Raw genomic sequence first — 14,352 nt, 5'->3', positions numbered from 1 at the left:
ATGCCATCAGCTCCAGGGGCCTTTCCTACCTTTAACTTCTTCTTTGCCTCCTCTATCTCACCTCTCTCCAGCCTCCCCTGTGGATCTGGCCGCCCTACACTGATCTTTATTCCTACACTGCTCACTTCCGCTCTCCCTCCCACACTCTTATTCATTACAGTTTCCTCTTTCCACACCTCCCTTATCTCCTTATTCCCCTCACAAGCACCCATCTCTCCTCTTCATGCTACAAATGTCACTCTTTCCTCCCCTATTTCACTTTTATCTTCTTTCCAGCAAAGTTTTTTGTTCTGGTATTTTGGTGATATTTTCCTTCCCAAATCCTCATCCACTCTCTTTACTTCCCTAACCAACTTCTTGCTCTCCCTGTACTTCCTCTCCCATCCCTCTCGCCTCCTCCATCATATTTCTCTCTAACATTTTCTTGTAGTTCCTTCTGTTCTCCTCAACTGCCTCTTTCTATCTCATCTGTCCACCACACAATTCCTTTCTTTCCTTTTCCACACGACCTATACCTGACCACTGAACTCAAACACCTCATTCACTCCCACACTGCAGAGGACCTACCACTGACAGCACAGTCTGGCCAACACCATGAATCCAAGAGAAAACTTCCAGATTAATGAAGACCAAACTACATATGTAAACCTTATATGTCAGTAACACTCCTTCCCAGATGATCAGTCACTAGAACTACCAAGCCTATCAATGAAACCAGAGGACAAACCTGCCTCTAGCTTTGTATAAATGAAGTACCCACTGTCTTCTGGCGTACCTGGCACCTCAGGCCGCCTCCTCTTGGGATGACACTAGACTGACTTCCTCCTCCAGTCTTGTCTTCAGGGTTTTGTAATGACTGTAGACTGACTGACTTCCTCTTTCAGCCTTCTGGGTTTTGTAATTTCATCTTCGTCTTCTCCTGGTTGTCCCTGAGAAGGCCTGAAATGAACCAAAAGGAAACCAATACAAGTTCACACAGGAACAAGATATATAAATGCATAGGGAACTAAAAGATACTTGGGAATATATACTTATTTTATGCATAAGAAAGAAAATAGACAGAGCAATACTTCCAAGACTGGAGAGCAAGACAATACATTCTCCCCTTCTTCCCCCCCCCCACAAAAAGGGAAAATTCTAAACCCTTTCACTAAGTTGTGGGGTCACTGGGCTGGGACGAGGCACTCAGAACAACGACACTTGTCAACCGCAGAGTCTTAGAGGGAAGCATCTTATTGGTGGGTTATGTGGAAACATTTGAAACATTTTATTATCCCTTTTTATACAATTATGTATTTACAATAATTTACTAGTGCAGGGAGCCCATTTAAAGCTGTGAGCTTTTTGGGCAGTACTGGAAACTTAGGTGCCGGATTTAATCAATAGTGCAAAAAGAAAAATATATATATATTGAGAGCAATGAAAAAAATTATATATATATACATATATATACACATACAAACATATAATATATGACAAAAGTAAAATGATGATAATAATGATAGGTAATAATAATAATAATAATAATAATAATAATAATAATAATAGTTATAGAAATAATAATAATAATTAACATTGTGATAATTATAAAATAATAGTAGTGTAAATAATAATTAAAGTGATAATATTAACACAATATCATTAGTACAAAAATTGTAATTGATTTATAAAAATAATATGGTAGTACTGTAAATGATAATGTAAGTAGTAATAGTATTAATACAATAATAATAGTATAAGGTAATAATTGATTAAGCTGAGGACACACTCTGACAGATGATACATGGACTTAATAATTATAATTGAGAAGAATATGTTTTTTAAATTGTTTTTTAAAGGAGTGTATTGAATTTAGAGCTTTAATATTATTAGGAATAGAATTCCAGGTTTTAGGTCCTGAATAAGAAAGTGAGTGTTGAAAAAGTGTTAAATTATGGGCAGGTGTACGTAAATTTTCATGAGTACGGGTGAAATAAGTATGTTGTGGCTGTAAGGACACGGAGGTTTCACTTTGATCTTTTTATACATGTAAATCCCAATTTGTAGCTTATTTATGTCAAAAAGTTTTAAGGAATTTGTTTCTTTAAAGAGAGGTTGTGTGTGGGCAAAGTAGTCACTGTTTGTAATAATTCTTATTATTTTCTTTTGAAGTCTAAACAGAGGTAACAGGTGTGTGGGGTAGGTGTTGCACCAGATAGGCGTACAGTAATACAGGTGTGGTAAGACATGTGCGTTATATAACATTTTCAAAACATCAATGGGCATTAATTCTTTAATTTGATATAACAGAGATACTAGCCTGGATAATTTAAGGATTTGGTTTGTTACGTGATGCTTGAAGGTCATGGTATCATCATACGTTATTCCTAATAATGTATGTTTATTAGTTCTGCTTATAATGTCTTGGGAAAAAAATAGGGACGAAAGTATTGATGGTGACTTGTTAGTAAATAGCATATAAAATGTTTTGTTTAAGTTCACTGTTAATCTATTACTCAGACACCATTTATGAAAGGTTTGTAGGTCAGTGTTTGCTGTATGTATCATGTCAGTAGGATTTTCACCAGTAATATTTAAGGTTGAGTCATCTGCGAAAAGGATTGTTTTAAGGTTTGTAAATATGTAAGTAATATCATTTATATATAAGAGAAACAGGATTGGACCCAAGACACTGCCCTGTGGAACACCGTATTGAATAGGTAGAGATGCAGATAGACAAGTGTGGAATTTGGTTGATTGAGTTCTGTGGGACAAGTAATCCTGAAACCATTCATGAATAATACCTCTAATTCCATAGTAATACAACTTACGTAATAATATATCGTGTCTGACTGTATCAAAAGCTTTGGTGAAGTCAACAAAGATGCTTAATAATGACTGTTTATTATCTAAAGTTTTATAGATTTCTTCTGAATAAGTTCTCAAGGCATCGAAAGTGTTTAGACCACGACGAAAACCAAACTGACTTGGATTAAGTATGTTTTTAGTTTCAAGAAAATTTATGAGGAAATTTTCATTACTTTTTCAAAGATCTTAGAAAAAACATTTAGTAAGGATATTGGTCTATAATTACTTAGTTCATCTTTAGGGCCTTTCTTATGGATGGGGACAACAGTTGCATGTTTTAGGAGTTGAGGAAATTTACCATTATTGATAGAATTATTAAAGAGTATGGACAAGGGTATTGCAAGTTGGTTTTTGCTGGTTTTTAATACAGATACTGGGATTTCATGCACATTGCACTTTTTGTTTTTAAGGGAATTAATTACAGTAATTACATCTTGGGGGATAATTATAGGAATTGTCATTGAATGAGGAAAGTCACCTTGAAGAAAGCTGAGAGGGTCTGTGGTGGAAGGTGGTAGACTGTGATCTATTTTAGGCGCAACATTTGTGTAAAATTCATTAAAAGCTTGTGCAATTTGTAAAGGTTCAGAGAGTGTTTTACCATTACAGATTATGTTATTTGTGGAACTCTTCTTATGGTCATGATTAGAAAGTTGGTGGATTGTTCGCCATATTTTACAGGTGTTATTTTTAAAAGTAGTGAATTGAGCCATACAGTAAGATTTTTTAGCTGGAGTGAGTGGGGGTAGTGGTGTAGGTGGAAGGTAGAACAGTTAACCCGTTCACTGCGGTTGGCACAGATTTCGCCTTCACTGGTAGCCTGGTAACATATAGTCCCAAATCTTTCTCTGCCTCTGTGGTGGATAGTGCAGTGTTTCCCAAGTGGTACTGGTATGCTGGATATCCTCTCCCAAGGTACAGGACTTTTCATTTTCTTCATTGAATTGTAGCAGCCACTTTTTGTTCCATTCCTGTAGCTTGGTGGTGTCTTCTTGTAGGAGGTTCACATTCAAGGGGTTAAGGAGTACAAGTGGACTAAATATCAATGGTTACAAGTCACGAGTGGATAGAGTGAAGCAGTGGGGTATATTGCACCAGGAGCCACTGAGGACAGGACGAAGACAAGAATCTGCATCAGGGGAAGTCCTGTCAAGTAGGTCACAAAGTCTGCGTGCTTGGGGAGTCCAGCGAGGGAAGACGGGCAGAGATCGAGGCCCATCTTCGCAGCTCCTCAGTTTGCCTCTTTGAAAAGCCTTTAATGGAAGTTGCTGGGACTTTCATGGAGAGTTTCGTGATCCTAGTGATAGTCTTACACAACCCCTGCACCTTGAATGGGAAGAACACCTATGAGAGCCAGGCTGACCATCTCTGTGGCCTCCGGAAATGGTCGTAGCGGGAGCTAGAGACATTTAACCCGGTAGCAGCGATGGGCCAAATTTGTGGCTTTACCGTGTACCAGCGACGGGCCAAATTTGTGGCTTTACCGTGTACCAGCGACGGGCCAAATTTGTGGCTTTACTGTGTACCAGCGACGGGCCAAATTTGTGGCTTTACCGTGTACCAGCGACGGGCCAAATTTGTGGCTTTACCGTGTACCACCGACGGGCCAAATTTGTGGCTTTACTGTGTACCAGCGACGGGCCAAATTTGTGGCTTTACCGTGTAAACGACGTTTGTGGCTTTACTGTGTACCAGCGACGGGCCAAATTTGTGGCTTTACCGTGTACCAGCGACGGGCCAAATTTGTGGCTTTACCTTGTACCAGCGATGGGCCAAATTTGTGGCTTTACTTTGTACCAGCGACGGGCCAAATTTGTGGCTTTACCGTGTACCAGCAATGGGCCAAATTTGTGGCTTTACCGTGTACCAGCAATGGGCCAAATTTGTGGCTTTACCTTGTACCAGCGATGGGCCAAATTTGTGGCTTTACTGTGTACCAGCGACGGGCCAAATCTGTGGCTTTACCGTGTACCAGCAATGGGCCAAATTTGTGGCTTTACTTTGTACCAGCGACGGGCCAAATTTTTGCCATGATATAAACCCCAAAAAATAGATGATGCATAAACTGATCCCAAATGTGTTGATATATTTTATGAAATGCTTTGCGTGAGTGATGATTTTTCTAATTTTTCTTGCTTAGAGGGGCCTTTAACCCAGTAACAGCGGGGATCATGTTTCTTAATGGTCCCTCCAATCGAAAAAAATGAGAAAAAATCACCCTCACACAAACCATTTCATAATATATATCAAAGCATTTGTGATCAGATTATGTATCATCTATTTTGGGGGGTTTATATCATGGCACAAATTTGGCCCATCGCTGCTACACGTTAAAGCCACAAATTTGGCCCGTCGCTGCTACTGGGTTAAGAAACATGATCCCCGCAGCTACTGGGTTAATACCATGGTCCTAGAGCCCAAATAGTTGACCTTCCTGCCTAATATGAGGACCAGGACTAAAACCAGAAGCAGGGTACTGAAGTGGCGCTCAATGACCACCAACATCAGGAGCCGGTTCGCCAGTCCACCACAGAGTTATTGCAATCGCCCGAACCAATCTACTTTCTCCACAATGATCCGTTACTTCCACTCAAGTGCCGGATACTATAGAGACTTCCCATGTGGTTACCTAAAATTTCCTCCTTTTTATGTCAATGCCAATCACTACACAAGGCACTTTCCTGTTAATCTGTGTGCACTGTAGCCTGGAGATGATGGAACAAGAGTCGGCAGGGTGGAGAGGTAGGAAGGAAAGTTTGGTTTAGTCGGCGCAACATCTGTGGTCATATGCCGGAGAGAGACAGAAGGGGAAGGAATTATAGGAGAAGGGAACAGACCCCAGGAGACGGGGCACAACATCTGTGGTCATATGCCGGAGAGAGACAGAAGGGGAAGGAATTATAGGAGAAGGGAATAGACCCCAGGAGACGGGACACAACATCTGTGGTCATATGCCGGAGAGAGACAGAAGGGGAAGGAATTATAGGAGAAGGGAACAGACCCCAGGAGACGGGACACAACCCCCAATTAATACCTGGTACCCATTCACTGCTGGGTGGACAGGGGCGTAGGGTATCGGAAAAGCCCCCCATTTTTTTCAACTCCGCCCGGGAATTGAACCCGGGCTCTCAGTTGTGAGCCGAGTGTGCTAACCACTGCACCACGAAGGCCCCGTAGGTAGGAAGGAGTATTTGGAGGGCGGAACAAGTGGAACAGCGGTGCAGATTGCAACTGGAAAGAAAGAATGATTAGAGAAAGTGGAGAGCAAGCTGTAAATATGCTGGAGGAAGAGTGGATTGAAAAAAAAATGTAGAGTGGAGAAGTGGAGTAGATTGAAAGTGGAGAGAAAGACTATGATTAGAAAAAGTGGAGAGTAAGTATAATATGATGGTACAAGAGTGGAGTGAGAAGTGGAGTAAGATGAGAAGTAGAGTGGAGAAGTGATGCAGATTGAAAGTGGAAACGAAGAGAAATAGTGGAGTAGGTGGACTAGGTGGAGTAGACGGCACTTGAAAGAAACTAGACTTGTGAAATAAACTGCAGCTAGAAACTTTACGTACATGTTAAAGAGAAAATGTGACTGTAACAAGGTGGAGCAGGCGGACGTGGTGGAGTGGAGTGTGGAGGAAGTGGTCTATGTGGAGTATTGGGGGTAAAGGGAAGAGAACAGCTAGAAATTACAGTAGAGAGGTGGAGCAAGTGGCATATAGAAGGGTGGAGGTGGAGTGATGGTATGTGGAATGAGTGGAGAGGGACAGATTGGTGAGTGGAGTTACAGAGAAAGTGGAGTTTTGAGAAGATTGAACTGGAGAAGATAAGCAACTGGAAAGGTGGAAAAGTAGTCGGCAATGATAGAAGTGGAAGAGGAGTATGTGGAGAGGTGGAAGAGAAGTGGAAAAAGGTGGAAAGGGAGGGAATTTGAGTGGAAAGGCAGGGAATTTGAGTGGAGGAAAGGAAGGGAATTTGAGTGGAAAGGAAGGGAATTTGAAGGAATTTGAGAAAGGAAGGGAATTTGAGGAAAGGAAGAATTTGAGTGGAAATGAAGAGAATTTGAGTGGAAAGGAAGGGAATTTGAGTGGAAAGGAAGAGAATTTGAGTGGAAGGGAAGGAAATTTGAGTGGAAAGGAAGGAAATTTGAGTGGAAAGGAAGGGAATTTGAGTGAAAGGAAGGAATTTGAGGAAAGGAAGGGAATTTGAGTGGAAAGGAAAATTTGAGTGGAAAGGAAGGAATTTGAGTGGAGGAAAGGAAGGGAATTTGAGTGGAGGAAAGGAAGAGAATTTGAGTGGAGAAAAGGAAGGGAATTTGAGTGGAAAGCAAGAGAATTTGAGTGGAGAGGAAGAGAATTTGAGTGGAAAGGAAGAGAATTTGAGTGGAGGAACGGAAGGGAATTTGAGTGGAAAGGAAGGGAATTTGAGTGGAAAGGAAGGGAATTTGAGTGGAAAGGTAGGAAGAATTTGAGTGGAAAGGAAGGAATTTGAGGAAAGGAAGGAATTTGAGTGAAAGGAAGGAATTTGAGTGGAAAGGAAGGAATTTGAGTGGAAAGGAAGAATTTGAGTGGAAAGGAAGGAATTTGAGGAGGAAAGGAAGGAATTTGAGTGAAAGGAAGGAATTTGAGGAAAGGAAAATTTGAGTGGAAAGGAAGGAATTTGAGTGGAAAGGAAGGGAAAGGAAGGAATTTGAGGAAAGGAAGGAATTTGAGGAAAGGAAGGGAATTTGAGAATTTGAGTGGAAAGGAAGGAATTTGAGTGGGAAAGGAAGGAATTTGAGGAAGGAAAGGAAGGAATTTGAGTGGAAAGGAAGGAATTTGAGTGGAAAGGAAGGAATTTGAGTGGAAAGGAAGGGAATTTGAGTGGAAAGGAAGGGAATTTGAGTGAAAGGAAGGGAAAGGAAGGGAATTTGAGTGGAAAGGAAAATTTGAGGAAAGGAAGGAATTTGAATTTGAGTGGAAAGGAAGGAATTTGAGGAAAGGAAGGAATTTGAGTGGAAAGGAAGGAATTTGAGGAAAGGAAGGAATTTGAGTGGAAAGGAAGGAATTTGAGGAAGGAAAGGAAGGAATTTGAGTGGAAAGGAAGGAATTTGAGTGGAAAGGAAGGAATTTGAGTGGAAAGGAAGGAATTTGAGTGGGAAAGGAAGGAATTTGAGTGGAGGAAAGGAAGGAATTTGAGTGGAAAGGAAGGAATTTGAGTGGAGGAAAGGAAGGAATTTGAGGAAAGGAAGGGAATTTGAGGGAGGAAAGGAAGGAATTTGAGTGGAAAGGAAGGAATTTGAGGGAGGAAAGGAAGGAATTTGAGTGGAAAGGAAGGGAATTTGAGTGGAAAGGAAGGAATTTGAGGAGGAAAGGAAGAGTGGAAATTTGAGTGGAAAGGAAGTGAATTTGAGTGGAATGGAAGTGAATTTGAGTGGAATGGAAGTGAATTTGAGTGGAGGAAACGAAGGAAATTTGAGTGGAAAGGAAGGGAATTTGAGTGGAAAGGAAGGGAATTTGAGTGGAAAGGAAGGGAATTTGAGTGGAAAGGGAAGGAATTTGAGTGGAAAGGAAGGGAATTTGAGTGGAAAGGAAGGGAATTTGAGTGGAGGAAAGGAAGGAATTTGAGTGGAGGAAAGGAAGGGAATTTGAGTGGAAAGGAAAGGAATTTGAGGAAAGGAAGGAATTTGAGGAAAGGAAGGAATTTGAGTGGAGGAAAGGAAGGGAATTTGAGTGGAAAGGAAAGGAATTTGAGTGGAGGAAAGGAAGGGAATTTGAGTGAAAGGAAGGAATTTGAGGAAAGGAAGGAATTTGAGGAAAGGAAGGAATTTGAGTGGAGGAAAGGAAGGGAATTTGAGTGGAAAGGAAGGGAATTTGAGGAGGAAAGGGAGGGAATTTGAGTGGAGGAAAGGATGGGAATTTGAGTGGAAAGGGATGTAATTTTAGTGGAAAGGAAGGAAAATTTGAGGAAAGGAAGGGAATTTGAGTGGAAAGGAAGGGAATTTGAGGGGAGGAAAGGAAGGGAATTTGAGTGGAGGAAAGGACGGGAATTTGAGTGGAAAGGGAGGGAATTTGAGTGGACAGGAAGGGCATTTGAGAAGGAATTTGAGTATTTAAATTCAGCCATGCACATGTTGCGTTTCTACAGTGCCATATGATAGAAAGTATATGCTAAGTATGGCTGGGGGGTTTGTGGTAACGACCGTAATGGCTTTTCATGTGGCGTGGTCATTTACTGGGGTGGCTGGGGTCGGAATGGGGTAAGGGTGGGGGTCACGATCCAAGTAGGGCAAGTAGGTAAAAGAAAATGCAAGTAAACTATATATAAATAAATAAATCACAGGAGAGGGGCGATAGGAATACGGAGAGGGAGGTTGTGGGATGTATTAAAAGGTCAGTGCAGACAACGATGGTAAGTAGAGATATGATGGGTGGACATGATGCTGCTGGCGTACACCCGGACACCTCAAAACGGAAGCCATGCCGGTCGTTAGCACAAAGCATGTTAATAGTTGTACCATCACACTATATAGGGCGGTATCACAAGGCACCTTCGCTTCTCACATTGACTATTTCTAAAGGTCAAAGAATGGATGAATCGGGTCCTAATGAGTGTTTCTTTGAAGTTCATGCTACTGAGGAAGGATCAAACTACCACCAGGGTCATGAAACTACTGATGGAAATGCCGTCAAATCATACGAAAGCCTTGTCAAATATGTGAACTTGGGCGGCGAAATGTTTTAAAATACGACCCATAGTATGTATTTCCTGGGGTTAGATGGCAGGCTCCTCCCTTCTCCTTTGCTGCACACCTCCAACAACAAACTATCAATCAGTCCTGCCATACCCAGCATATACTTTCCAATTATGAGAGAGAGAGAGAGAGAGAGAGAGAGAGAGAGAGAGAGAGAGAGAGAGAGAGAGAGAGAGAGAGAGAGAGACTGGGCAGTCCTCCTTTTCCTCCTTCGCTCATCGCCTCCCGTTTCACCTCCCTCCTCTACTTCTTCACTCCCTTCTGTTTCTTCTATTTCATCATCACCATCTTCACCTCTCCCTTTACGTCAACAACCATCACGTCATGGCCACACTTCCCTCCGACTATTGACAATTAATTTCCGTAGTATCAAAAACAAAATAGCCCAATTACACCATCTAATCACCTCACATAACCCCGACATAATAGTAGGGACTGAGTGAGACTTGGTTGACTCCTGCGGTGACAGTAGGAGCTTTTCCTCCCCTTTAGTATATGACCGCTTTTCGTAAGGACCGCCTGACAGACAGCACAGGCCTGCCCTTGACACAGACTGCGAAATCCCTGGGTCCAGTTACAAACCTTCAACTGTAAATCTCTTCTTATTGCTGCTTTTTACAGACCGCCTTCTACTAATGCAGACTATTTACACAACCTTCAAATTTCTCTTTCACGCATACAGGCAGACAAACACATCTGGATCACAGGTGATTTCAACCTCCCCGACATTGACTGGACTGCAATATCCCCATTTGATCCTCCCGATGCTGACGCCCCAACCCCGTTATTCCCACACAAACAGACGCCTACTACACGACACATTCGTTGACATCATAAATACATTTTCACTCACAAACAGTACTCCAGCCAACACGAACACATACGGTAACGCGCCCCGCTGGCCACGGTGGTCCTTTGACCACAGCACACACACTTGACCTTTTTCTCACCAACAACATTCTTAACATAGCAAACACTCAGGTTGTTCCAGGACTTAGTAAGGTAAAGTTGGGGGCATACGCTGTAGCAGCGCGTGGCCTCGGTGCTCATCTCCGTAACATTGGCCCTTGAGCCTGTGGTGGGAGGGGCCCACACCCCGGTACACAGGGCCAGTGTGACATCCGGGTTACCACAGTTTACCTTCCCTGGTTTCCCAAGGTACCCATTTATCGACCAACCCAAAAGGGAGGATGAACAGCTAGGTGAGCTGCACGCCGACTGCCCGGGCCGGGATTCGAACCCGGGCCCGCGGGAGTAGAAGCCAGGCACGCTGACCACTAGACCACGGAGGCGGACTTAGTGACCATGACATACTAATTATTGACGCTGACCTCCGACCGATTAGACATAAACAGACACCCAGACAGATATTCCTTTATTCAAGGGCTGACTTAGACATGATCAAACAAGACCTACTGCTTTCAGCACTGACTTTTTTGCGACAGACCCACACACAAGACTTCTGTCCACCAACTGGAACAACCTGAAACACACCATACACGACTCAATGAACAGACACACACACACACACACACACACACACACACACACACACACACACACACACACACACACACACACACACACACAAGACTTCTGTCCACCAACTGGAACAACCTGAAACACACCATACACGACTCTTATGACACACAGACACACACACACACACACACACACACACACACACACACACACACACACACACACACAAGACTTCTGTCCACCAACTGGAACAACCTGAAACACACCATACACGACTCTTATGAACAGACACATACCACACACACACACACACACACACACACACACACACACACACACACACACACACACACACACACACACACACACACACACACACACACACACACACACACACACACACACACACACACAAGACTTCTGTCCACCAACTGGAACAACCTGAAACACACCATACACGACTCTTATGAACACACACACACACACACACACACACACACACACACACACACACACACACACACACACACACACACACACAAGACTTCTGTCCACCAACTGGAACAACCTGAAACACACCATACACGACTCTTATGAACAGACACATACCACACACACACACACACACACACACACACACACACACACACACACACACACACACACAAGACTTCTGTCCACCAACTGGAACAACCTGAAACACACCATACACGACTCTTATGAACAGACACATACCACACACACACACACACACACACACACACACAAGACTTCTGTCCACCAACTGGAACAACCTGAAACACACCATACACGACTCTTATGAACAGACACATACCACAAAAATACAATTTCTAGTAGGTACACACTCCCCTTGTTTTCCAGGGATCTACGCAGACAACATCGCAAGAAACAAAGACTCTACAGACGCGCGCAGACATACAACACAACAGATAACTGGACCGCCTACAAAAACCACCAAAAGACATTTGCCAAAAACATAAAAGTAGCGGAACGCAAACACATCGCAACTTACCTCGCAGACAACGTAAGAAATAACAAAAAAAAATTTTTAAATTCCTTAAAATGCGCAAACACGACACTAACACGATTACATCACTGAAAGACAACACTAACACATTAGTAACCAGCCCACAACACAAAGCACAAATACTCAACACACACTTCCAATCGGTATACACACAAGAACACAACCTGACACCAAACATGCCACACAGCCCCTTCCTCCCGATAGCCCCCCTTGACATCACGACTAACGGAATACAGAAATTACTGGAAGGACTCGACACAACTAAATCCACTGGCCCCGACAACATTCCTGCCTTCGTCCTAAAATCCTTTGCCCCCATCCTTGCCCCCATCCTGCAGGCCATATTTAATGACGAGATTTTCTATTCTCTTTCTCCATTATTCTCTCGGTCCCACACGTCCTCTGCGTGTATCGAAACACACGAGAAATTAATCACAACAAGGAGAGGGTATTCCCCGGCTGCCTAGGATTGAACCCGCGACCAGCGTGACGGAAGAACCACTCCTTACCGAGTCGGCCAAAGAGGTACCCCGCTGGCTAAGTGGGTTATGGAGGCTCGTTCATCAGGCATAGTTGCCGCACCACATATACACCCAATCCCTATCATCCACCTCATTACCCTCTGACTGGCTTTTGGCAAACATTAATCCATTGCTAATGACAGGTGACCGGACTGACCCAGCCAATTATCGCCCCATCTCACTCACAAAATTTTCGAACACATAATACACAAACACATAATGAATCACCTTGACACAAACAACATCTTTACTGACTCTCCACACGGCTTTCGACCCAAACGCTCATGTGAATCGCAACTCACGAGGCTACTTGACCGACGTGACATCAAACAAGTTAACGCCATTATTTTAGATTTTGCCAAACCCTTCGACAAAGTCCCACACAAAAGACTGACATTAAAATTGAAATACTACGGTATTTCAGGACCTATACTACACTGGATCACTGCATATCTTACTAAACGGACTCAACGTGTTCTTGACGGATCTTCATCTGGCACTGTCCCTGTTTCTTCAAGTGCCCCACAAGGCCACCTTCTTTTCCTCCTGTACATTTACCATCTCCCACTCTCAACGCCTAACTCTTCCACTAGACTATTTGCCGACGATAGTTTGCTGTTTAGGGCAGTAAAGACTACCGACGACTGCATCATCATCATCATCATTTCATCGACGCCTGCTCCTAGGAGCTCCCACCAGGGGATGGCCACGGCAGAAGAGCTTCCAACTTTCTCTATCTAGACACTCCCTCCTTGCCTGCTCAAAGTCCCTCAAAGATCTTTCCCCCCTCTCCCTAACGTACTCTTGCACCCTATCCCTCCATTTCACTGGAGGTCGTTTTCTAGCATTCCCTCCCTCTATCTCACTCACATACACCCTTCTGGTCATCTTACTCTCCTCCATTCGCTCCATGTGGCCAAACCACTTTAAAGTCTGTCGCTTCACTTCTTCCACCACTCCACACTTCTTCCCTTCACCCCTGTGACACATTCCAAAACGCTCGTACACACTTTCATTACTCATTCCATCCATTCTACTCACACCACAAGCACTCCTCAAATAACTCATTTCCACTGCCTGCACTCTAGACCTCTGACTTTCATTCCAGGCCCACGTTTCAGTTGCATATGTGAGGGTTGGCACTGTTACTGTCTGCCGACGACTGCAGACTACTACAAAAGACTTGGACGCCCTCCAGCGGTGGGAGCGCACCTGGCAAATGCACTTCCGACCAGACAAATGCAAACTGTTAAGATTCACCAGAGCTCACAACCCCATCCATCACACTTACACTCTCCATTATTCAGACCTTGAATCAGTCCACACACACAAGTATCTTGGTGTCCACCTCTCCACTAACCTAAAGTTCAACACTGACATAGACCACATCAGTGCCACAGCCAACCGAACCCTGGGGTACCTGAGGAGGAATTTACATAACTGCACACCTGACATTAAACACATAGCTAATGACACTTGTGAGACCAACACTGGAGTACTGCTCCACGGTGGGATCCTCACACACACAGAAACATTAATAGGTTAGAACAAATCAACACCAAGGCGGCTAGATTCATTACAAACAATTACACTTGAACGCCTGGCATCACAACACGGATCAAACAACAGATAAACATGGACCCTCTTCACATACGCAGACAAGCACACAGACTTACATTTACGTACAAGATCACAAACACTCACATTGACATTGACCCACAAACATACCTACA

General features: G+C 43.3%; 1 long non-coding RNA gene across 3 annotated transcripts in view; it reads right to left on the bottom strand.

Moving 5' to 3' along the window:
• Positions 1–14,352, bottom strand: part of LOC126986849 (uncharacterized) — a 17,483-nt gene that overhangs the window by 2,567 nt on the left and 564 nt on the right. For 2 of the 3 annotated variants that reach the window (XR_007739994.1, XR_007739992.1), the window contains exons 2-3: positions 5,882–6,078; positions 776–939 (exon numbers count right to left, since the gene is read on the bottom strand). This is a non-coding gene — a long non-coding RNA (uncharacterized LOC126986849). The remainder of the gene's footprint in view (positions 1–775; positions 940–5,881; positions 6,079–14,352) is intronic. The other variant, XR_007739993.1, reaches the window with a different exon arrangement.

This window comes from Eriocheir sinensis, chromosome 63 (assembly GCF_024679095.1).
Source record: "Eriocheir sinensis breed Jianghai 21 chromosome 63, ASM2467909v1, whole genome shotgun sequence".
In the NCBI taxonomy this organism is placed as follows: Eukaryota; Metazoa; Arthropoda; class Malacostraca; order Decapoda; family Varunidae; genus Eriocheir; species Eriocheir sinensis.
This window is presented reverse-complemented; position numbering and strand designations above follow the sequence as displayed.